The sequence below is a fragment of the Octopus bimaculoides genome, unplaced genomic scaffold (genome assembly GCF_046866305.1).
Source record: "Octopus bimaculoides isolate indiv1 unplaced genomic scaffold, ASM4686630v1 contig39, whole genome shotgun sequence".
NCBI classification, from domain to species: domain Eukaryota; kingdom Metazoa; phylum Mollusca; class Cephalopoda; order Octopoda; family Octopodidae; genus Octopus; species Octopus bimaculoides.
In genome coordinates this window covers 450994-475000 of record NW_028315289.1, presented here as the reverse complement: position 1 = coordinate 475000, position 24007 = coordinate 450994, and the positions used below count along the sequence as shown (strand labels likewise).

The 24007-nt window shown below is 36.1% G+C and overlaps 25 non-coding genes across 25 annotated transcripts; 12 read left to right on the top strand and 13 right to left on the bottom strand.

Moving 5' to 3' along the window:
• Nucleotides 1–883: 883 nt before the first annotated feature.
• On the bottom strand, nt 884–1002 carry LOC149129849 (5S ribosomal RNA). The gene has a single exon (XR_016239460.1). It is a non-coding gene; the product is annotated as a 5S ribosomal RNA (ribosomal RNA).
• Nucleotides 1003–1696: 694 nt separating this feature from the next.
• LOC149129848 (5S ribosomal RNA) lies at nt 1697–1815 on the top strand. Its single transcript, XR_016239892.1, has one exon. It is a non-coding gene; the product is annotated as a 5S ribosomal RNA (ribosomal RNA).
• A 962-nt stretch (nt 1816–2777) lies between these two features.
• LOC149129847 (5S ribosomal RNA) lies at nt 2778–2896 on the bottom strand. The gene has a single exon (XR_016239630.1). It is a non-coding gene; the product is annotated as a 5S ribosomal RNA (ribosomal RNA).
• A 694-nt stretch (nt 2897–3590) lies between these two features.
• On the top strand, nt 3591–3709 carry LOC149129846 (5S ribosomal RNA). The gene has a single exon (XR_016240013.1). It is a non-coding gene; the product is annotated as a 5S ribosomal RNA (ribosomal RNA).
• Nucleotides 3710–4669: 960 nt separating this feature from the next.
• Nucleotides 4670–4788, bottom strand: LOC149129845 (5S ribosomal RNA). Its single transcript, XR_016239629.1, has one exon. It is a non-coding gene; the product is annotated as a 5S ribosomal RNA (ribosomal RNA).
• Nucleotides 4789–5470: 682 nt separating this feature from the next.
• LOC149129844 (5S ribosomal RNA) lies at nt 5471–5589 on the top strand. The gene has a single exon (XR_016239891.1). It is a non-coding gene; the product is annotated as a 5S ribosomal RNA (ribosomal RNA).
• Nucleotides 5590–6555: 966 nt separating this feature from the next.
• On the bottom strand, nt 6556–6674 carry LOC149129843 (5S ribosomal RNA). Its single transcript, XR_016239627.1, has one exon. It is a non-coding gene; the product is annotated as a 5S ribosomal RNA (ribosomal RNA).
• A 694-nt stretch (nt 6675–7368) lies between these two features.
• Nucleotides 7369–7487, top strand: LOC149129842 (5S ribosomal RNA). Its single transcript, XR_016239890.1, has one exon. It is a non-coding gene; the product is annotated as a 5S ribosomal RNA (ribosomal RNA).
• A 962-nt stretch (nt 7488–8449) lies between these two features.
• On the bottom strand, nt 8450–8568 carry LOC149129841 (5S ribosomal RNA). The gene has a single exon (XR_016239626.1). It is a non-coding gene; the product is annotated as a 5S ribosomal RNA (ribosomal RNA).
• A 694-nt stretch (nt 8569–9262) lies between these two features.
• LOC149129840 (5S ribosomal RNA) lies at nt 9263–9381 on the top strand. Its single transcript, XR_016239889.1, has one exon. It is a non-coding gene; the product is annotated as a 5S ribosomal RNA (ribosomal RNA).
• A 950-nt stretch (nt 9382–10331) lies between these two features.
• On the bottom strand, nt 10332–10450 carry LOC149129839 (5S ribosomal RNA). Its single transcript, XR_016239625.1, has one exon. It is a non-coding gene; the product is annotated as a 5S ribosomal RNA (ribosomal RNA).
• A 694-nt stretch (nt 10451–11144) lies between these two features.
• LOC149129838 (5S ribosomal RNA) lies at nt 11145–11263 on the top strand. The gene has a single exon (XR_016239887.1). It is a non-coding gene; the product is annotated as a 5S ribosomal RNA (ribosomal RNA).
• A 962-nt stretch (nt 11264–12225) lies between these two features.
• LOC149129837 (5S ribosomal RNA) lies at nt 12226–12344 on the bottom strand. The gene has a single exon (XR_016239624.1). It is a non-coding gene; the product is annotated as a 5S ribosomal RNA (ribosomal RNA).
• A 694-nt stretch (nt 12345–13038) lies between these two features.
• LOC149129836 (5S ribosomal RNA) lies at nt 13039–13157 on the top strand. The gene has a single exon (XR_016239886.1). It is a non-coding gene; the product is annotated as a 5S ribosomal RNA (ribosomal RNA).
• Nucleotides 13158–14113: 956 nt separating this feature from the next.
• On the bottom strand, nt 14114–14232 carry LOC149129835 (5S ribosomal RNA). The gene has a single exon (XR_016239623.1). It is a non-coding gene; the product is annotated as a 5S ribosomal RNA (ribosomal RNA).
• A 694-nt stretch (nt 14233–14926) lies between these two features.
• LOC149129834 (5S ribosomal RNA) lies at nt 14927–15045 on the top strand. Its single transcript, XR_016239885.1, has one exon. It is a non-coding gene; the product is annotated as a 5S ribosomal RNA (ribosomal RNA).
• A 954-nt stretch (nt 15046–15999) lies between these two features.
• On the bottom strand, nt 16000–16118 carry LOC149129833 (5S ribosomal RNA). Its single transcript, XR_016239344.1, has one exon. It is a non-coding gene; the product is annotated as a 5S ribosomal RNA (ribosomal RNA).
• A 694-nt stretch (nt 16119–16812) lies between these two features.
• Nucleotides 16813–16931, top strand: LOC149129832 (5S ribosomal RNA). The gene has a single exon (XR_016239884.1). It is a non-coding gene; the product is annotated as a 5S ribosomal RNA (ribosomal RNA).
• A 954-nt stretch (nt 16932–17885) lies between these two features.
• LOC149129831 (5S ribosomal RNA) lies at nt 17886–18004 on the bottom strand. The gene has a single exon (XR_016239342.1). It is a non-coding gene; the product is annotated as a 5S ribosomal RNA (ribosomal RNA).
• A 694-nt stretch (nt 18005–18698) lies between these two features.
• Nucleotides 18699–18817, top strand: LOC149129830 (5S ribosomal RNA). Its single transcript, XR_016239883.1, has one exon. It is a non-coding gene; the product is annotated as a 5S ribosomal RNA (ribosomal RNA).
• Nucleotides 18818–19779: 962 nt separating this feature from the next.
• LOC149129829 (5S ribosomal RNA) lies at nt 19780–19898 on the bottom strand. Its single transcript, XR_016239621.1, has one exon. It is a non-coding gene; the product is annotated as a 5S ribosomal RNA (ribosomal RNA).
• A 694-nt stretch (nt 19899–20592) lies between these two features.
• LOC149129828 (5S ribosomal RNA) lies at nt 20593–20711 on the top strand. The gene has a single exon (XR_016239882.1). It is a non-coding gene; the product is annotated as a 5S ribosomal RNA (ribosomal RNA).
• Nucleotides 20712–21688: 977 nt separating this feature from the next.
• LOC149129827 (5S ribosomal RNA) lies at nt 21689–21807 on the bottom strand. The gene has a single exon (XR_016239673.1). It is a non-coding gene; the product is annotated as a 5S ribosomal RNA (ribosomal RNA).
• Nucleotides 21808–22501: 694 nt separating this feature from the next.
• Nucleotides 22502–22620, top strand: LOC149129826 (5S ribosomal RNA). Its single transcript, XR_016239881.1, has one exon. It is a non-coding gene; the product is annotated as a 5S ribosomal RNA (ribosomal RNA).
• A 958-nt stretch (nt 22621–23578) lies between these two features.
• On the bottom strand, nt 23579–23697 carry LOC149129825 (5S ribosomal RNA). Its single transcript, XR_016239509.1, has one exon. It is a non-coding gene; the product is annotated as a 5S ribosomal RNA (ribosomal RNA).
• Nucleotides 23698–24007: the final 310 nt, after the last annotated feature.

Here is a 24007-nt window from a genome sequence, read left to right as displayed (position 1 = left end):
AGGACTTATTCTTTGTAAGCCTGGCACTTATTATATCGTCCACTTTTTGCCGAACCGCTAAGTTACAGGGACGTATACACACCACCATCGGTTGTCATGCGATGTTGGGGAACAGACACAAACATATACACGCACATACATACATATATATATATATATATATATATATATATATATATATATATACACATGTATACACATGTATACGACGGGCTTCTTTCAGTTTCCGTCTACCAAAACCACTCATAAGGCTTTGGTCGTCCCGAGACTATAGTAGAAGACACTTGCCCAAGGTGCCACGCAGTGGGTCTGAATCCGGAACCATGTGGTTGGAAAAGTTAAGCATCCCAACGGGCATCATCTGGCACCTCGGTAAGGCGAGTTGCAAACAATGACTAAAAGTTCGTGCTTAGTGGTCCAGTCCCTACAAACATATCGAATGCCAGAGGTTGAAAGAGATAGTTCACTGCCAGTTCCCAGAACAAGCATATGAATTTTTTTAGAAACTAACGCAACTATTATCTCCCTTTATAGAGTCACAGAATATGCAAATCGTTTGAATTATGGGAGAGAATGCTTTACACTATTTGTTCCTGTTCTCTCAGGTTGATGGTTGTTCAACAGTGAACATGACATGAAAGCTATTTTCAATATCTTCACGGGAAAACTTTTCAGCTGCACGATCATCACTGTCAACAAGTTTCATGGATAAGTAGTAGTTTTACAAGAGGTTCCCACCCGCTGAATTTTGGTTAATCTGCGTATGCTTTCTGTATTTCATATTGAAAGTAAATCGAATCCACTTTCTTTTATCATATTACATTGTCAAAATTCAATTTGTTTAAATTAATTTTTAAAAAAATGTTAAAAGAAGCCAAAAAAATGCTTACAGCACCTAGGGTTCCCAAGCGGTCACCCATCTAAGTACTAACTATGCTCGATGTTGCTTAACTTCGGTGATCGGACGAGAACCGGTGTTTTCAACGTGATATGGCCGTAAACATCAGAGAAGTAAATTTTAATGTATTTATTCTATAATATCATACTAAAGCAATTTTATTTTTCAGAACATTTGATTTCTTTCAATTTATATAGAAATTGAGGCTTTAACATTTATATTTTTGCAACTTAAAAGCGAAAAATACGGCCGCACATATATTCATTATTTCTCATTTGCGCGATCAGTATCAATGCTGGGTATAATCTGTAAATAAATTGGTGCTATTTTATATCCGACCCAATGGATATAACGGTCGTATAACGTCATTACACCGGCATATAATAACATTGTTTCGAAAGCACTGGCGCACAAAATGTGAATTGTTTTCTGGTAAAGATGAACGTGTATAACGGGTGCCAAGCAAATAAAAACTTAAATGACCGTAAGAGTGAGAAGGAAAATAGGGAAAGTTCATAAGTCGTTAAAGTGTGCAATGTATAGGTAGTAGTATATGATGTGAATGATTAGTAAGTGTTGTTGCCAGCGTTTAACTGTTCAGCACTGTGAAGGTGAACGATAATTTGTTTTTTATAGAAAGATCGCTAAGATGGCACTGTGAAGATGAAAGATAATGTCTTTTTACCGAAGGATTGCCAAGTTATATACAAAGTGAAAGAAAGAAAAATACATTCTAAAAAATGAAAATGATTTAGTATAAGTTTATAGAATAAATAGATTAAAATTTACTGTATAGATGTTTACGGCCATATCACGTTGAAAGCACCGGTTCTCGTCCGATCACCGAAGTTAAGCAACATCGAGCCTAGTTAGTACTTAGATGGGTGACCGCTTGGGAACCCTAGGTGCTGTAAGCATTCTTTTTCTTTTTAATTTACACAAGCTGTAAATTTTAACAAGCATTAAAACAGCGGATTCAATTTATTTTCATCAGGACTTATTCTTTGTAAGCCTGGCACTTATTATATCGGCCACTTTTTGCCGAACCGCTAAGTTACAGGGACGTATACACACCACCATCGGTTGTCATGCGATGTTGGGGAACAGACACAAACATATACACGCACATACATACATACATATATATATATATATATATATATATATATATATATATATATACACATGTATACACATGTATACGACGGGCGTCTTTCAGTTTCCGTCTACCAAAACCACTCATAAGGCTTTGGTCGTCCCGAGACTATAGTAGAAGACACTTGCCCAAGGTGCCACGCAGTGGGACTGAACCCGGAACCATGTGGTTGGAAAAGTTAAGCATCCCAACGGGCATCATCTGGCACCTCGGTAATGAGAGCTGCAAACAATGACTAAAAGTTCGTGCTTAGTGGTCCAGTCCCTACAAACATATCGAATGCCAGAGGTTGAAAGAGATAGTTCACTGCCAGTTCCCAGAACAAGGATATGAATTTTTTTAGAAACTAACGCAACTATTATCTCCCTTTATAGAGTCACAGAATATGCAAATCGTTTGAATTATGGGAGAGAATGCTTTACACTATTTGTTCCTGTTCTCTCAGGTTGATGGTTGTTCAACAGTGAACATGACATGAAAGCTATTTTCAATATCTTCACGGGAAAACTTTTCAGCTGCACGATCATCACTGTCAACATGTTTCATGGATAAGTAGTAGTCTCACAAGAGGTTCCCACCCGCTGAATTTTGGTTAATCTGCGTATGCTTTCTGTATTTCATATTGAAAGTAAATCGAATCCACTTTCTTTTATCATATTACATTATCAAAATTCAATTTGTTTAAATTAATTTTTAAAAAAATGTTAAAAGAAGCAAAAAAAATGCTTACAGCACCTAGGGTTCCCAAGCGGTCACCCATCTAAGTACTAACTAGGCTCGATGTTGCTTAACTTCGGTGATCGGACGAGAACCGGTGTTTTCAACGTGATATGGCCGTAAACATCAGAGAAGTAAATTTTAATGTATTTATTCTATAATATCATACTAACGCAATTTTATTTTTCAGAACATTTGATTTCTTTCAATTTATATAGAAATTGAGGCTTTAACATTTATTTTTTTGCAACTTAAAAGCGAAAAATACGGCCGCACATATATTCATTATTTCTCATTTGCGCGATCAGTATCAATGCTGGTTATAATCTGTAAATAAATTGGTGCTATTTTATATCCGACCCAATGGATATAACGGTCGTATAACGTCATTACACCGGCATATAATAACATTGTTTCGAAAGCACTGGCGCACAAAATGTGAATTGTTTTCTGGTAAAGATGAACGTGTATAACGGGTGCCAAGCAAATAAAAACTTAAATGACCGTAAGAGTGAGAAGGAAAATAGGGAAAGTTAATAAGTCGTTAAAGTGTGCAATGTATAGGTAGTAGTATATGATGTGAATGATTAGTAAGTGTTGTTGCCAGCGTTTAACTGTTCAGCACTGTGAAGGTGAACGATAATTTGTTTTTTATAGAAAGATCGCTAAGATGGCACTGTGAAGATGAAAGATAATGTCTTTTTACCGAAGGATTGCCAAGTTATATACAAAGTGAAAGAAAGAAAAATACATTCTAAAAAATGAAAATGATTTAGTATAAGTTTATAGAATAAATAGATTAAAATTTACTGTATAGATGTTTACGGCCATATCACGTTGTAAGCACCGGTTCTCGTCCGATCACCGAAGTTAAGCAACATCGAGCCTAGTTAGTACTTAGATGGGTGACCGCTTGGGAACCCTAGGTGCTGTAAGCATTCTTTTTCTTTTTAATTTACACAAGCTGTAAATTTTAACAGGCATTAAAACAGCGGATTCAATTTATTTTCATCAGGACTTATTCTTTGTAAGCCTGGCACTTATTATATCGTCCACTTTTTGCCGAACCGCTAAGTTACAGGGACGTATACACACCACCATCGGTTGTCATGCGATGTTGGGGAACAGACACAAACATATACACGCACATACATATATATATATATATATATATATATATATATATATATATATATATATACACATGTATACACATGTATACGACGGGCTTCTTTCAGTTTCCGTCTACCAAAACCACTCATAAGGCTTTGGTCGTCCCGAGACTATAGTAGAAGACACTTGCCCAAGGTGCCACGCAGTGGGTCTGAATCCGGAACCATGTGGTTGGAAAAGTTAAGCATCCCAACGGGCATCATCTGGCACCTCGGTAAGGCGAGTTGCAAACAATGACTAAAAGTTCGTGCTTAGTGGTCCAGTCCCTACAAACATATCGAATGCCAGAGGTTGAAAGAGATAGTTCACTGCCAGTTCCCAGAACAAGCATATGAATTTTTTTAGAAACTAACGCAACTATTATCTCCCTTTATAGAGTCACAGAATATGCAAATCGTTTGAATTATGGGAGAGAATGCTTTACACTATTTGTTCCTGTTCTCTCAGGTTGATGGTTGTTCAACAGTGAACATGACATGAAAGCTATTTTCAATATCTTCACGGGAAAACTTTTCAGCTGCACGATCATCACTGTCAACAAGTTTCATGGATAAGTAGTAGTCTTACAAGAGGTTCCCACCCGCTGAATTTTGGTTAATCTGCGTATGCTTTCTGTATTTCATATTGAAAGTAAATCGAATCCACTTTCTTTTATCATATTACATTGTCAAAATTCAATTTGTTTAAATTAATTTTTAAAAAAATGTTAAAAGAAGCCAAAAAAATGCTTACAGCACCTAGGGTTCCCAAGCGGTCACCCATCTAAGTACTAACTAGGCTCGATGTTGCTTAACTTCGGTGATCGGACGAGAACCGGTGTTTTCAACGTGATATGGCCGTAAACATCAGAGAAGTAAATTTTAATGTATTTATTCTATAATATCATACTAAAGCAATTTTATTTTTCAGAACATTTGATTTCTTTCAATTTATATAGAAATTGAGGCTTTAACATTTATTTTTTTGCAACTTAAAAGCGAAAAATACGGCCGCACATATATTCATTATTTCTCATTTGCGCGATCAGTATCAATGCTGGTTATAATCTGTAAATAAATTGGTGCTATTTTATATCCGACCCAATGGATATAACGGTCGTATAACGTCATTACACCGGCATATAATAACATTGTTTCGAAAGCACTGGCGCACAAAATGTGAATTGTTTTCTGGTAAAGATGAACGTGTATAACGGGTGCCAAGCAAATAAAAACTTAAATGACCGTAAGAGTGAGAAGGAAAATAGGGAAAGTTCATAAGTCGTTAAAGTGTGCAATGTATAGGCAGTAGTATATGATGTGAATGATTAGTAAGTGTTGTTGCCAGCGTTTAACTGTTCAGCACTGTGAAGGTGAACGATAATTTGTTTTTTATAGAAAGATCGCTAAGATGGCACTGTGAAGATGAAAGATAATGTCTTTTTACCGAAGGATTGCCAAGTTAAAGAAAGAAAAATACATTCTAAAAAATGAAAATGATTTAGTATAAGTTTATAGAATAAATAGATTAAAATTTACTGTATAGATGTTTACGGCCATATCACGTTGAAAGCACCGGTTCTCGTCCGATCACCGAAGTTAAGCAACATCGAGCCTAGTTAGTACTTAGATGGGTGACCGCTTGGGAACCCTAGGTGCTGTAAGCATTCTTTTTCTTTTTAATTTACACAAGCTGTAAATTTTAACAAGCATTAAAACAGCGGATTCAATTTATTTTCATCAGGACTTATTCTTTGTAAGCCTGGCACTTATTATATCGTCCACTTTTTGCCGAACCGCTAAGTTACAGGGACGTATACACACCACCATCGGTTGTCATGCGATGTTGGGGAACAGACACAAACATATACACGCACATACATACATATATATATATATATATATATATATATATATATATATATATATATATATACACATGTATACACATGTATACGACGGGCGTCTTTCAGTTTCCGTCTACCAAAACCACTCATAAGGCTTTGGTCGTCCCGAGACTATAGTAGAAGACACTTGCCCAAGGTGCCACGCAGTGGGACTGAACCCGGAACCATGTGGTTGGAAAAGTTAAGCATCCCAACGGGCATCATCTGGCACCTCGGTAAGGAGAGCTGCAAACAATGACTAAAAGTTCGTGCTCAGTGGTCCAGTCCCTACAAACATATCGAATGCCAGAGGTTGAAAGAGATAGTTCACTGCCAGTTCCCAGAACAAGGATATGAATTTTTTTAGAAACTAACGCAACTATTATCTCCCTTTATAGAGTCACAGAATATGCAAATCGTTTGAATTATGGGAGAGAATGCTTTACACTATTTGTTCCTGTTCTCTCAGGTTGATGGTTGTTCAACAGTGAACATGACATGAAAGCTATTTTCAATATCTTCACGGGAAAACTTTTCAGCTGCACGATCATCACTGTCAACATGTTTCATGGATAAGTAGTAGTCTCACAAGAGGTTCCCACCCGCTGAATTTTGGTTAATCTGCGTATGCTTTCTGTATTTCATATTGAAAGTAAATCGAATCCACTTTCTTTTATCATATTACATTATCAAAATTCAATTTGTTTAAATTAATTTTTTAAAAAATGTTAAAAGAAGCAAAAAAAATGCTTACAGCACCTAGGGTTCCCAAGCGGTCACCCATCTAAGTACTAACTAGGCTCGATGTTGCTTAACTTCGGTGATCGGACGAGAACCGGTGTTTTCAACGTGATATGGCCGTAAACATCAGAGAAGTAAATTTTAATGTATTTATTCTATAATATCATACTAACGCAATTTTATTTTTCAGAACATTTGATTTCTTTCAATTTATATAGAAATTGAGGCTTTAACATTTATTTTTTTGCAACTTAAAAGCGAAAAATACGGCCGCACATATATTCATTATTTCTCATTTGCGCGATCAGTATCAATGCTGGTTATAATCTGTAAATAAATTGGTGCTATTTTATATCCGACCCAATGGATATAACGGTCGTATAACGTCATTACACCGGCATATAATAACATTGTTTCGAAAGCACTGGCGCACAAAATGTGAATTGTTTTCTGGTAAAGATGAACGTGTATAACGGGTGCCAAGCAAATAAAAACTTAAATGACCGTAAGAGTGAGAAGGAAAATAGGGAAAGTTAATAAGTCGTTAAAGTGTGCAATGTATAGGTAGTAGTATATGATGTGAATGATTAGTAAGTGTTGTTGCCAGCGTTTAACTGTTCAGCACTGTGAAGGTGAACGATAATTTGTTTTTTATAGAAAGATCGCTAAGATGGCACTGTGAAGATGAAAGATAATGTCTTTTTACCGAAGGATTGCCAAGTTATATACAAAGTGAAAGAAAGAAAAATACATTCTAAAAAATGAAAATGATTTAGTATAAGTTTATAGAATAAATAGATTAAAATTTACTGTATAGATGTTTACGGCCATATCACGTTGAAAGCACCGGTTCTCGTCCGATCACCGAAGTTAAGCAACATCGAGCCTAGTTAGTACTTAGATGGGTGACCGCTTGGGAACCCTAGGTGCTGTAAGCATTCTTTTTCTTTTTAATTTACACAAGCTGTAAATTTTAACAAGCATTAAAACAGCGGATTCAATTTATTTTCATCAGGACTTATTCTTTGTAAGCCTGGCACTTATTATATCGTCCACTTTTTGCCGAACCGCTAAGTTACAGGGACGTATACACACCACCATCGGTTGTCATGCGATGTTGGGGAACAGACACAAACATATACACGCACATACATACATATATATATATATATATATATATATATATATATATATATATATATACACATGTATACACATGTATACGACGGGCTTCTTTCAGTTTCCGTCTACCAAAACCACTCATAAGGCTTTGGTCGTCCCGAGACTATAGTAGAAGACACTTGCCCAAGGTGCCACGCAGTGGGTCTGAACCCGGAACCATGTGGTTGGAAAAGTTAAGCATCCCAACGGGCATTATCTGGCACCTCGGTAAGGCGAGTTGCAAACAATGACTAAAAGTTCGTGCTTAGTGGTCCAGTCCCTACAAACATATCGAATGCCAGAGGTTGAAAGAGATAGTTCACTGCCAGTTCCCAGAACAAGCATATGAATTTTTTTAGAAACTAACGCAACTATTATCTCCCTTTATAGAGTCACAGAATATGCAAATCGTTTGAATTATGGGAGAGAATGCTTTACACTATTTGTTCCTGTTCTCTCAGGTTGATGGTTGTTCAACAGTGAACATGACATGAAAGCTATTTTCAATATCTTCACGGGAAAACTTTTCAGCTGCACGATCATCACTGTCAACAAGTTTCATGGATAAGTAGTAGTCTTACAAGAGGTTCCCACCCGCTGAATTTTGGTTAATCTGCGTATGCTTTCTGTATTTCATATTGAAAGTAAATCGAATCCACTTTCTTTTATCATATTACATTGTCAAAATTCAATTTGTTTAAATTAATTTTAAAAAAAATGTTAAAAGAAGCAAAAAAAATGCTTACAGCACCTAGGGTTCCCAAGCGGTCACCCATCTAAGTACTAACTAGGCTCGATGTTGCTTAACTTCGGTGATCGGACGAGAACCGGTGTTTTCAACGTGATATGGCCGTAAACATCAGAGAAGTAAATTTTAATGTATTTATTCTATAATATCATACTAACGCAATTTTATTTTTCAGAACATTTGATTTCTTTCAATTTATATAGAAATTGAGGCTTTAACATTTATTTTTTTGCAACTTAAAAGCGAAAAATACGGCCGCACATATATTCATTATTTCTCATTTGCGCGATCAGTATCAATGCTGGTTATAATCTGTAAATAAATTGGTGCTATTTTATATCCGACCCAATGGATATAACGGTCGTATAACGTCATTACACCGGCATATAATAACATTGTTTCGAAAGCACTGGCGCACAAAATGTGAATTGTTTTCTGGTAAAGATGAACGTGTATAACGGGTGCCAAGCAAATAAAAACTTAAATGACCGTAAGAGTGAGAAGGAAAATAGGGAAAGTTAATAAGTCGTTAAAGTGTGCAATGTATAGGTAGTAGTATATGATGTGAATGATTAGTAAGTGTTGTTGCCAGCGTTTAACTGTTCAGCACTGTGAAGGTGAACGATAATTTGTTTTTTATAGAAAGATCGCTAAGATGGCACTGTGAAGATGAAAGATAATGTCTTTTTACCGAAGGATTGCCAAGTTATATACAAAGTGAAAGAAAGAAAAATACATTCTAAAAAATGAAAATGATTTAGTATAAGTTTATAGAATAAATAGATTAAAATTTACTGTATAGATGTTTACGGCCATATCACGTTGAAAGCACCGGTTCTCGTCCGATCACCGAAGTTAAGCAACATCGAGCCTAGTTAGTACTTAGATGGGTGACCGCTTGGGAACCCTAGGTGCTGTAAGCATTCTTTTTCTTTTTAATTTACACAAGCTGTAAATTTTAACAAGCATTAAAACAGCGGATTCAATTTATTTTCATCAGGACTTATTCTTTGTAAGCCTGGCACTTATTATATCGTCCACTTTTTGCCGAACCGCTAAGTTACAGGGACGTATACACACCACCATCGGTTGTCATGCGATGTTGGGGAACAGACACAAACATATACACGCACATACATACATATATATATATATATATATATATATATATATATACACATGTATACACATGTATACGACGGGCTTCTTTCAGTTTCCGTCTACCAAAACCACTCATAAGGCTTTGGTCGTCCCGAGACTATAGTAGAAGACACTTGCCCAAGGTGCCACGCAGTGGGTCTGAACCCGGAACCATGTGGTTGGAAAAGTTAAGCATCCCAACGGGCATTATCTGGCACCTCGGTAAGGCGAGTTGCAAACAATGACTAAAAGTTCGTGCTTAGTGGTCCAGTCCCTACAAACATATCGAATGCCAGAGGTTGAAAGAGATAGTTCACTGCCAGTTCCCAGAACAAGCATATGAATTTTTTTAGAAACTAACGCAACTATTATCTCCCTTTATAGAGTCACAGAATATGCAAATCGTTTGAATTATGGGAGAGAATGCTTTACACTATTTGTTCCTGTTCTCTCAGGTTGATGGTTGTTCAACAGTGAACATGACATGAAAGCTATTTTCAATATCTTCACGGGAAAACTTTTCAGCTGCACGATCATCACTGTCAACAAGTTTCATGGATAAGTAGTAGTCTTACAAGAGGTTCCCACCCGCTGAATTTTGGTTAATCTGCGTATGCTTTCTGTATTTCATATTGAAAGTAAATCGAATCCACTTTCTTTTATCATATTACATTGTCAAAATTCAATTTGTTTAAATTAATTTTAAAAAAAATGTTAAAAGAAGCAAAAAAAATGCTTACAGCACCTAGGGTTCCCAAGCGGTCACCCATCTAAGTACTAACTAGGCTCGATGTTGCTTAACTTCGGTGATCGGACGAGAACCGGTGTTTTCAACGTGATATGGCCGTAAACATCAGAGAAGTAAATTTTAATGTATTTATTCTATAATATCATACTAACGCAATTTTATTTTTCAGAACATTTGATTTCTTTCAATTTATATAGAAATTGAGGCTTTAACATTTATTTTTTTGCAACTTAAAAGCGAAAAATACGGTCGCACATATATTCATTATTTCTCATTTGCGCGATCAGTATCAATGCTGGTTATAATCTGTAAATAAATTGGTGCTATTTTATATCCGACCCAATGGATATAACGGTCGTATAACGTCATTACACCGGCATATAATAACATTGTTTCGAAAGCACTGGCGCACAAAATGTGAATTGTTTTCTGGTAAAGATGAACGTGTATAACGGGTGCCAAGCAAATAAAAACTTAAATGACCGTAAGAGTGAGAAGGAAAATAGGGAAAGTTAATAAGTCGTTAAAGTGTGCAATGTATAGGTAGTAGTATATGATGTGAATGATTAGTAAGTGTTGTTGCCAGCGTTTAACTGTTCAGCACTGTGAAGGTGAACGATAATTTGTTTTTTATAGAAAGATCGCTAAGATGGCACTGTGAAGATGAAAGATAATGTCTTTTTACCGAAGGTTTGCCAAGTTATATACAAAGTGAAAGAAAGAAAAATACATTCTAAAAAATGAAAATGATTTAGTATAAGTTTATAGAATAAATAGATTAAAATTTACTGTATAGATGTTTACGGCCATATCACGTTGAAAGCACCGGTTCTCGTCCGATCACCGAAGTTAAGCAACATCGAGCCTAGTTAGTACTTAGATGGGTGACCGCTTGGGAACCCTAGGTGCTGTAAGCATTCTTTTTCTTTTTAATTTACACAAGCTGTAAATTTTAACAAGCATTAAAACAGCGGATTCAATTTATTTTCATCAGGACTTATTCTTTGTAAGCCTGGCACTTATTATATCGGCCACTTTTTGCCGAACCGCTAAGTTACAGGGACGTATACACACCACCATCGGTTGTCATGCGATGTTGGGGAACAGACACAAACATATACACGCACATACATACACATATATATATATATATATATATATATATATATATATATATATATACACATGTATACACATGTATACGACGGGCGTCTTTCAGTTTCCGTCTACCAAAACCACTCATAAGGCTTTGGTCGTCCCGAGACTATAGTAGAAGACACTTGCCCAAGGTGCCACGCAGTGGGACTGAACCCGGAACCATGTGGTTGGAAAAGTTAAGCATCCCAACGGGCATCATCTGGCACCTCGGTAAGGAGAGCTGCAAACAATGACTAAAAGTTCGTGCTCAGTGGTCCAGTCCCTACAAACATATCGAATGCCAGAGGTTGAAAGAGATAGTTCACTGCCAGTTCCCAGAACAAGGATATGAATTTTTTTAGAAACTAACGCAACTATTATCTCCCTTTATAGAGTCACAGAATATGCAAATCGTTTGAATTATGGGAGAGAATGCTTTACACTATTTGTTCCTGTTCTCTCAGGTTGATGGTTGTTCAACAGTGAACATGACATGAAAGCTATTTTCAATATCTTCACGGGAAAACTTTTCAGCTGCACGATCATCACTGTCAACATGTTTCATGGATAAGTAGTAGTCTCACAAGAGGTTCCCACCCGCTGAATTTTGGTTAATCTGCGTATGCTTTCTGTATTTCATATTGAAAGTAAATCGAATCCACTTTCTTTTATCATATTACATTATCAAAATTCAATTTGTTTAAATTAATTTTTTAAAAAATGTTAAAAGAAGCAAAAAAAATGCTTACAGCACCTAGGGTTCCCAAGCGGTCACCCATCTAAGTACTAACTAGGCTCGATGTTGCTTAACTTCGGTGATCGGACGAGAACCGGTGTTTTCAACGTGATATGGCCGTAAACATCAGAGAAGTAAATTTTAATGTATTTATTCTATAATATCATACTAACGCAATTTTATTTTTCAGAACATTTGATTTCTTTCAATTTATATAGAAATTGAGGCTTTAACATTTATTTTTTTGCAACTTAAAAGCGAAAAATACGGCCGCACATATATTCATTATTTCTCATTTGCGCGATCAGTATCAATGCTGGTTATAATCTGTAAATAAATTGGTGCTATTTTATATCCGACCCAATGGATATAACGGTCGTATAACGTCATTACACCGGCATATAATAACATTGTTTCGAAAGCACTGGCGCACAGAATGTGAATTGTTTTCTGGTAAAGATGAACGTGTATAACGGGTGCCAAGCAAATAAAAACTTAAATGACCGTAAGAGTGAGAAGGAAAATAGGGAAAGTTAATAAGTCGTTAAAGTGTGCAATGTATAGGTAGTAGTATATGATGTGAATGATTAGTAAGTGTTGTTGCCAGCGTTTAACTGTTCAGCACTGTGAAGGTGAACGATAATTTGTTTTTTATAGAAAGATCGCTAAGATGGCACTGTGAAGATGAAAGATAATGTCTTTTTACCGAAGGATTGCCAAGTTATATACAAAGTGAAAGAAAGAAAAATACATTCTAAAAAATGAAAATGATTTAGTATAAGTTTATAGAATAAATAGATTAAAATTTACTGTATAGATGTTTACGGCCATATCACGTTGAAAGCACCGGTTCTCGTCCGATCACCGAAGTTAAGCAACATCGAGCCTAGTTAGTACTTAGATGGGTGACCGCTTGGGAACCCTAGGTGCTGTAAGCATTCTTTTTCTTTTTAATTTACACAAGCTGTAAATTTTAACAAGCATTAAAACAGCGGATTCAATTTATTTTCATCAGGACTTATTCTTTGTAAGCCTGGCACTTATTATATCGTCCACTTTTTGCCGAACCGCTAAGTTACAGGGACGTATACACACCACCATCGGTTGTCATGCGATGTTGGGGAACAGACACAAACATATACACGCACATACATACATATATATATATATATATATATATATATATATATATATATACACATGTATACACATGTATACGACGGGCTTCTTTCAGTTTCCGTCTACCAAAACCACTCATAAGGCTTTGGTCGTCCCGAGACTATAGTAGACGACACTTGCCCAAGGTGCCACGCAGTGGGTCTGAACCCGGAACCATGTGGTTGGAAAAGTTAAGCATCCCAACGGGCATCATCTGGCACCTCGGTAAGGCGAGTTGCAAACAATGACTAAAAGTTCGTGCTTAGTGGTCCAGTCCCTACATACATATCGAATGCCAGAGGTTGAAAGAGATAGTTCACTGCCAGTTCCCAGAACAAGGATATGAATTTTTTTAGAAACTAACGCAACTATTATCTCCCTTTATAGAGTCACAGAATAAGCAAATCGTTTGAATTATGGGAGAGAATGCTTTACACTATTTGTTCCTGTTCTCTCAGGTTGATGGTTGTTCAACAGTGAACATGACATGAACGCTATTTTAAATATCTTCACGGGAAAACTTTTCAGCTGCACGATCATCACTGTCAACAAGTTTCATGGATAAGTAGTAGTCTTACAAGAGGTTCCCACCCGCTGAATTTTGGTTAATCTGCGTATGCTTTCTGTATTTCATATTGAAAGTAAATCGAATCCACTTTCTTTTATCATATTACATTGTCAAAATTCAATTTGTTTAAATTAATTTTTAAAAAAATGTTAAAAGAAGCCAAAAAAATGCTTACAGCACCTAGGGTTCCCAAGCGGTCACCCATCTAAGTACTAACTAGGCTCGATGTTGCTTAACTTCGGTGATCGGACGAGAACCGGTGTTTTCAACGTGATATGGCCGTAAACATCAGAGAAGTAAATTTTAATGTATTTATTCTATAATATCATACTAAAGCAATTTTATTTTTCAGAACATTTGATTTCTTTCAATTTATATAGAAATTGAGGCTTTAACATTTATTTTTTTGCAACTTAAAAGCGAAAAATACGGCCGCACATATATTCATTATTTCTCATTTGCGCGATCAGTATCAATGCTGGTTATAATCTGTAAATAAATTGGTGCTATTTTATATCCGACCCAATGGATATAACGGTCGTATAACGTCATTACACCGGCATATAATAACATTGTTTCGAAAGCACTGGCGCACAAAATGTGAATTGTTTTCTGGTAAAGATGAACGTGTATAACGGGTGCCAAGCAAATAAAAACTTAAATGACCGTAAGAGTGAGAAGGAAAATAGGGAAAGTTAATAAGTCGTTAAAGTGTGCAATGTATAGGTAGTAGTATATGATGTGAATGATTAGTAAGTGTTGTTGCCAGCGTTTAACTGTTCAGCACTGTGAAGGTGAACGATAATTTGTTTTTTATAGAAAGATCGCTAAGATGGCACTGTGAAGATGAAAGATAATGTCTTTTTACCGAAGGTTTGCCAAGTTATATACAAAGTGAAAGAAAGAAAAATACATTCTAAAAAATGAAAATGATTTAGTATAAGTTTATAGAATAAATAGATTAAAATTTACTGTATAGATGTTTACGGCCATATCACGTTGAAAGCACCGGTTCTCGTCCGATCACCGAAGTTAAGCAACATCGAGCCTAGTTAGTACTTAGATGGGTGACCGCTTGGGAACCCTAGGTGCTGTAAGCATTCTTTTTCTTTTTAATTTACACAAGCTGTAAATTTTAACAAGCATTAAAACAGCGGATTCAATTTATTTTCATCAGGACTTATTCTTTGTAAGCCTGGCACTTATTATATCGGCCACTTTTTGCCGAACCGCTAAGTTACAGGGACGTATACACACCACCATCGGTTGTCATGCGATGTTGGGGAACAGACACAAACATATACACGCACATACATACATATATATATATATATATATATATATATATATATATATACACATGTATACACATGTATACGACGGGCTTCTTTCAGTTTCCGTCTACCAAAACCACTCATAAGGCTTTGGTCGTCCCGAGACTATAGTAGACGACACTTGCCCAAGGTGCCACGCAGTGGGTCTGAACCCGGAACCATGTGGTTGGAAAAGTTAAGCATCCCAACGGGCATCATCTGGCACCTCGGTAAGGCGAGTTGCAAACAATGACTAAAAGTTCGTGCTTAGTGGTCCAGTCCCTACAAACATATCGAATGCCAGAGGTTGAAAGAGATAGTTCACTGCCAGTTCCCAGAACAAGGATATGAATTTTTTTAGAAACTAACGCAACTATTGTCTCCCTTTATAGAGTCACAGAATAAGCAAATCGTTTGAATTATGGGAGAGAATGCTTTACACTATTTGTTCCTGTTCTCTCAGGTTGATGGTTGTTCAACAGTGAACATGACATGAAAGCTATTTTCAATATCTTCACGGGAAAACTTTTCAGCTGCACGATCATCACTGTCAACAAGTTTCATGGATAAGTAGTAGTCTTACAAGAGGTTCCCACCCGCTGAATTTTGGTTAATCTGCGTATGCTTTCTGTATTTCATATTGAAAGTAAATCGAATCCACTTTCTTTTATCATATTACATTGTCAAAATTCAATTTGTTTAAATTAATTTTTAAAAAAATGTTAAAAGAAGCCAAAAAAATGCTTACAGCACCTAGGGTTCCCAAGCGGTCACCCATCTAAGTACTAACTAGGCTCGATGTTGCTTAACTTCGGTGATCGGACGAGAACCGATGTTTTCAACGTGATATGGCCGTAAACATCAGAGAAGTAAATTTTAATGTATTTATTCTATAATATCATACTAAAGCAATTTTATTTTTCAGAACATTTGATTTCTTTCAATTTATATAGAAATTGAGGCTTTAACATTTATTTTTTTGCAACTTAAAAGCGAAAAATACGGCCGCACATATATTCATTATTTCTCATTTGCGCGATCAGTATCAATGCTGGGTATAATCTGTAAATAAATTGGTGCTATTTTATATCCGACCCAATGGATATAACGGTCGTATAACGTCATTACACCGGCATATAATAACATTGTTTCGAAAGCACTGGCGCACAAAATGTGAATTGTTTTCTGGTAAAGATGAACGTGTATAACGGGTGCCAAGCAAATAAAAACTTAAATGACCGTAAGAGTGAGAAGGAAAATAGGGAAAGTTCATAAGTCGTTAAAGTGTGCAATGTATAGGTAGTAGTATATGATGTGAATGATTAGTAAGTGTTGTTGCCAGCGTTTAACTGTTCAGCACTGTGAAGGTGAACGATAATTTGTTTTTTATAGAAAGATCGCTAAGATGGCACTGTGAAGATGAAAGATAATGTCTTTTTACCGAAGGATTGCCAAGTTATATACAAAGTGAAAGAAAGAAAAATACATTCTAAAAAATGAAAATGATTTAGTATAAGTTTATAGAATAAATAGATTAAAATTTACTGTATAGATGTTTACGGCCATATCACGTTGAAAGCACCGGTTCTCGTCCGATCACCGAAGTTAAGCAACATCGAGCCTAGTTAGTACTTAGATGGGTGACCGCTTGGGAACCCTAGGTGCTGTAAGCATTCTTTTTCTTTTTAATTTACACAAGCTGTAAATTTTAACAAGCATTAAAACAGCGGATTCAATTTATTTTCATCAGGACTTATTCTTTGTAAGCCTGGCACTTATTATATCGTCCACTTTTTGCCGAACCGCTAAGTTACAGGGACGTATACACACCACCATCGGTTGTCATGCGATGTTGGGGAACAGACACAAACATATACACGCACATACATACATATATATATATATATATATATATATATATATATATATACACATGTATACACATGTATACGACGGGCTTCTTTCAGTTTCCGTCTACCAAAACCACTCATAAGGCTTTGGTCGTCCCGAGACTATAGTAGACGACACTTGCCCAAGGTGCCACGCAGTGGGTCTGAACCCGGAACCATGTGGTTGGAAAAGTTAAGCATCCCAACGGGCATCATCTGGCACCTCGGTAAGGCGAGTTGCAAACAATGACTAAAAGTTCGTGCTTAGTGGTCCAGTCCCTACAAACATATCGAATGCCAGAGGTTGAAAGAGATAGTTCACTGCCAGTTCCCAGAACAAGGATATGAATTTTTTTAGAAACTAACGCAACTATTATCTCCCTTTATAGAGTCACAGAATAAGCAAATCGTTTGAATTATGGGAGAGAATGCTTTACACTATTTGTTCCTGTTCTCTCAGGTTGATGGTTGTTCAACAGTGAACATGACATGAAAGCTATTTTCAATATCTTCACGGGAAAACTTTTCAGCTGCACGATCATCACTGTCAACAAGTTTCATGGATAAGTAGTAGTCTTACAAGAGGTTCCCACCCGCTGAATTTTGGTTAATCTGCGTATGCTTTCTGTATTTCATATTGAAAGTAAATCGAATCCACTTTCTTTTATCATATTACATTGTCAAAATTCAATTTGTTTAAATTAATTTTTAAAAAAATGTTAAAAGAAGCCAAAAAAATGCTTACAGCACCTAGGGTTCCCAAGCGGTCACCCATCTAAGTACTAACTAGGCTCGATGTTGCTTAACTTCGGTGATCGGACGAGAACCGATGTTTTCAACGTGATATGGCCGTAAACATCAGAGAAGTAAATTTTAATGTATTTATTCTATAATATCATACTAACGCAATTTTATTTTTCAGAACATTTGATTTCTTTCAATTTATATAGAAATTGAGGCTTTAACATTTATTTTTTTGCAACTTAAAAGCGAAAAATACGGCCGCACATATATTCATTATTTCTCATTTGCGCGATCAGTATCAATGCTGGTTATAATCTGTAAATAAATTGGTGCTATTTTATATCCGACCCAATGGATATAACGGTCGTATAACGTCATTACACCGGCATATAATAACATTGTTTCGAAAGCACTGGCGCACAAAATGTGAATTGTTTTCTGGTAAAGATGAACGTGTATAACGGGTGCCAAGCAAATAAAAACTTAAATGACCGTAAGAGTGAGAAGGAAAATAGGGAAAGTTAATAAGTCGTTAAAGTGTGCAATGTATAGGTAGTAGTATATGATGTGAATGATTAGTAAGTGTTGTTGCCAGCGTTTAACTGTTCAGCACTGTGAAGGTGAACGATAATTTGTTTTTTATAGAAAGATCGCTAAGATGGCACTGTGAAGATGAAAGATAATGTCTTTTTACCGAAGGTTTGCCAAGTTATATACAAAGTGAAAGAAAGAAAAATACATTCTAAAAAATGAAAATGATTTAGTATAAGTTTATAGAATAAATAGATTAAAATTTACTGTATAGATGTTTACGGCCATATCACGTTGAAAGCACCGGTTCTCGTCCGATCACCGAAGTTAAGCAACATCGAGCCTAGTTAGTACTTAGATGGGTGACCGCTTGGGAACCCTAGGTGCTGTAAGCATTCTTTTTCTTTTTAATTTACACAAGCTGTAAATTTTAACAAGCATTAAAACAGCGGATTCAATTTATTTTCATCAGGACTTATTCTTTGTAAGCCTGGCACTTATTATATCGGCCACTTTTTGCCGAACCGCTAAGTTACAGGGACGTATACACACCACCATCGGTTGTCATGCGATGTTGGGGAACAGACACAAACATATACACGCACATACATACATATATATATATATATATATATATATATATATATATATATATATATACACATGTATACACATGTATACGACGGGCTTCTTTCAGTTTCCGTCTACCAAAACCACTCATAAGGCTTTGGTCGTCCCGAGACTATAGTAGACGACACTTGCCCAAGGTGCCACGCAGTGGGTCTGAACCCGGAACCATGTGGTTGGAAAAGTTAAGCATCCCAACGGGCATCATCTGGCACCTCGGTAAGGCGAGTTGCAAACAATGACTAAAAGTTCGTGCTTAGTGGTCCAGTCCCTACAAACATATCGAATGCCAGAGGTTGAAAGAGATAGTTCACTGCCAGTTCCCAGAACAAGGATATGAATTTTTTTAGAAACTAACGCAACTATTATCTCCCTTTATAGAGTCACAGAATAAGCAAATCGTTTGAATTATGGGAGAGAATGCTTTACACTATTTGTTCCTGTTCTCTCAGGTTGATGGTTGTTCAACAGTGAACATGACATGAAAGCTATTTTCAATATCTTCACGGGAAAACTTTTCAGCTGCACGATCATCACTGTCAACAAGTTTCATGGATAAGTAGTAGTCTTACAAGAGGTTCCCACCCGCTGAATTTTGGTTAATCTGCGTATGCTTTCTGTATTTCATATTGAAAGTAAATCGAATCCACTTTCTTTTATCATATTACATTGTCAAAATTCAATTTGTTTAAATTAATTTAAAAAAAAATGTTAAAAGAAGCAAAAAAAATGCTTACAGCACCTAGGGTTCCCAAGCGGTCACCCATCTAAGTACTAACTAGGCTCGATGTTGCTTAACTTCGGTGATCGGACGAGAACCGGTGTTTTCAACGTGATATGGCCGTAAACATCAGAGAAGTAAATTTTAATGTATTTATTCTATAATATCATACTAAAGCAATTTTATTTTTCAGAACATTTGATTTCTTTCAATTTATATAGAAATTGAGGCTTTAACATTTATTTTTTTGCAACTTAAAAGCGAAAAATACGGCCGCACATATATTCATTATTTCTCATTTGCGCGATCAGTATCAATGCTGGGTATAATCTGTAAATAAATTGGTGCTATTTTATATCCGACCCAATGGATATAACGGTCGTATAACGTCATTACACCGGCATATAATAACATTGTTTCGAAAGCACTGGCGCACAAAATGTGAATTGTTTTCTGGTAAAGATGAACGTGTATAACGGGTGCCAAGCAAATAAAAACTTAAATGACCGTAAGAGTGAGAAGGAAAATAGGGAAAGTTAATAAGTCGTTAAAGTGTGCAATGTATAGGTAGTAGTATATGATGTGAATGATTAGTAAGTGTTGTTGCCAGCGTTTAACTGTTCAGCACTGTGAAGGTGAACGATAATTTGTTTTTTATAGAAAGATCGCTAAGATGGCACTGTGAAGATGAAAGATAATGTCTTTTTACCGAAGGTTTGCCAAGTTATATACAAAGTGAAAGAAAGAAAAATACATTCTAAAAAATGAAAATGATTTAGTATAAGTTTATAGAATAAATAGATTAAAATTTACTGTATAGATGTTTACGGCCATATCACGTTGAAAGCACCGGTTCTCGTCCGATCACCGAAGTTAAGCAACATCGAGCCTAGTTAGTACTTAGATGGGTGACCGCTTGGGAACCCTAGGTGCTGTAAGCATTCTTTTTCTTTTTAATTTACACAAGCTGTAAATTTTAACAAGCATTAAAACAGCGGATTCAATTTATTTTCATCAGGACTTATTCTTTGTAAGCCTGGCACTTATTATATCGGCCACTTTTTGCCGAACCGCTAAGTTACAGGGACGTATACACACCACCATCGGTTGTCATGCGATGTTGGGGAACAGACACAAACATATACACGCACATACATACATATATATATATATATATATATATATATATATATATATATATATATATATATATATATATATACACATGTATACACATGTATACGACGGGCTTCTTTCAGTTTCCGTCTACCAAAACCACTCATAAGGCTTTGGTCGTCCCGAGACTATAGTAGACGACACTTGCCCAAGGTGCCACGCAGTGGGTCTGAACCCGGAACCATGTGGTTGGAAAAGTTAAGCATCCCAACGGGCATCATCTGGCACCTCGGTAAGGCGAGTTGCAAACAATGACTAAAAGTTCGTGCTTAGTGGTCCAGTCCCTACAAACATATCGAATGCCAGAGGTTGAAAGAGATAGTTCACTGCCAGTTCCCAGAACAAGGATATGAATTTTTTTAGAAACTAACGCAACTATTATCTCCCTTTATAGAGTCACAGAATAAGCAAATCGTTTGAATTATGGGAGAGAATGCTTTACACTATTTGTTCCTGTTCTCTCAGGTTGATGGTTGTTCAACAGTGAACATGACATGAAAGCTATTTTCAATATCTTCACGGGAAAACTTTTCAGCTGCACGATCATCACTGTCAACAAGTTTCATGGATAAGTAGTAGTCTTACAAGAGGTTCCCACCCGCTGAATTTTGGTTAATCTGCGTATGCTTTCTGTATTTCATATTGAAAGTAAATCGAATCCACTTTCTTTTATCATATTACATTGTCAAAATTCAATTTGTTTAAATTAATTTTTAAAAAATGTTAAAAGAAGCCAAAAAAATGCTTACAGCACCTAGGTTTCCCAAGCGGTCACCCATCTAAGTACTAACTAGGCTCGATGTTGCTTAACTTCGGTGATCGGACGAGAACCGGTGTTTTCAACGTGATATGGCCGTAAACATCAGAGAAGTAAATTTTAATGTATTTATTCTATAATATCATACTAAAGCAATTTTATTTTTCAGAACATTTGATTTCTTTCAATTTATATAGAAATTGAGGCTTTAACATTTATTTTTTTGCAACTTAAAAGCGAAAAATACGGCCGCACATATATTCATTATTTCTCATTTGCGCGATCAGTATCAATGCTGGGTATAATCTGTAAATAAATTGGTGCTATTTTATATCCGACCCAATGGATATAACGGTCGTATAACGTCATTACACCGGCATATAATAACATTGTTTCGAAAGCACTGGCGCACAAAATGTGAATTGTTTTCTGGTAAAGATGAACGTGTATAACGGGTGCCAAGCAAATAAAAACTTAAATGACCGTAAGAGTGAGAAGGAAAATAGGGAAAGTTAATAAGTCGTTAAAGTGTGCAATGTATAGGTAGTAGTATATGATGTGAATGATTAGTAAGTGTTGTTGCCAGCGTTTAACTGTTCAGCACTGTGAAGGTGAACGATAATTTGTTTTTTATAGAAAGATCGCTAAGATGGCACTGTGAAGATGAAAGATAATGTCTTTTTACCGAAGGTTTGCCAAGTTATATACAAAGTGAAAGAAAGAAAAATACATTCTAAAAAATGAAAATGATTTAGTATAAGTTTATAGAATAAATAGATTAAAATTTACTGTATAGATGTTTACGGCCATATCACGTTGAAAGCACCGGTTCTCGTCCGATCACCGAAGTTAAGCAACATCGAGCCTAGTTAGTACTTAGATGGGTGACCGCTTGGGAACCCTAGGTGCTGTAAGCATTCTTTTTCTTTTTAATTTACACAAGCTGTAAATTTTAACAAGCATTAAAACAGCGGATTCAATTTATTTTCATCAGGACTTATTCTTTGTAAGCCTGGCACTTATTATATCGGCCACTTTTTGCCGAACCGCTAAGTTACAGGGACGTATACACACCACCATCGGTTGTCATGCGATGTTGGGGAACAGACACAAACATATACACGCACATACATACATATATATATATATATATATATATATATATATATATATATATACACATGTATACACATGTATACGACGGGCTTCTTTCAGTTTCCGTCTACCAAAACCACTCATAAGGCTTTGGTCGTCCCGAGACTATAGTAGACGACACTTGCCCAAGGTGCCACGCAGTGGGTCTGAACCCGGAACCATGTGGTTGGAAAAGTTAAGCATCCCAACGGGCATCATCTGGCACCTCGGTAAGGCGAGTTGCAAACAATGACTAAAAGTTCGTGCTTAGTGGTCCAGTCCCTACAAACATATCGAATGCCAGAGGTTGAAAGAGATAGTTCACTGCCAGTTCCCAGAACAAGGATATGAATTTTTTTAGAAACTAACGCAACTATTATCTCCCTTTATAGAGTCACAGAATAAGCAAATCGTTTGAATTATGGGAGAGAATGCTTTACACTATTTGTTCCTGTTCTCTCAGGTTGATGGTTGTTCAACAGTGAACATGACACGAAAGCTATTTTCAATATCTTCACGGGAAAACTTTTCAGCTGCACGATCATCACTGTCAACAAGTTTCATGGATAAGTAGTAGTCTTACAAGAGGTTCCCACCCGCTGAATTTTGGTTAATCTGCGTATGCTTTCTGTATTTCATATTGAAAGTAAATCGAATCCACTTTCTTTTATCATATTACATTGTCAAAATTCAATTTGTTTAAATTAATTTTTAAAAAAATGTTAAAAGAAGCCAAAAAAATGCTTACAGCACCTAGGGTTCCCAAGCGGTCACCCATCTAAGTACTAACTAGGCTCGATGTTGCTTAACTTCGGTGATCGGACGAGAACCGATGTTTTCAACGTGATATGGCCGAAAACATCAGAGAAGTAAATTTTAATGTATTTATTCTATAATATCATACTAAAGCAATTTTATTTTTCAGAACATTTGATTTCTTTCAATTTATATAGAAATTGAGGCTTTAACATTTATTTTTTTGCAACTTAAAAGCGAAAAATACGGCCGCACATATATTCATTATTTCTCATTTGCGCGATCAGTATCAATGCTGGGTATAATCTGTAAATAAATTGGTGCTATTTTATATCCGACCCAATGGATATAACGGTCGTATAACGTCATTACACCGGCATATAATAACATTGTTTCGAAAGCACTGGCGCACAA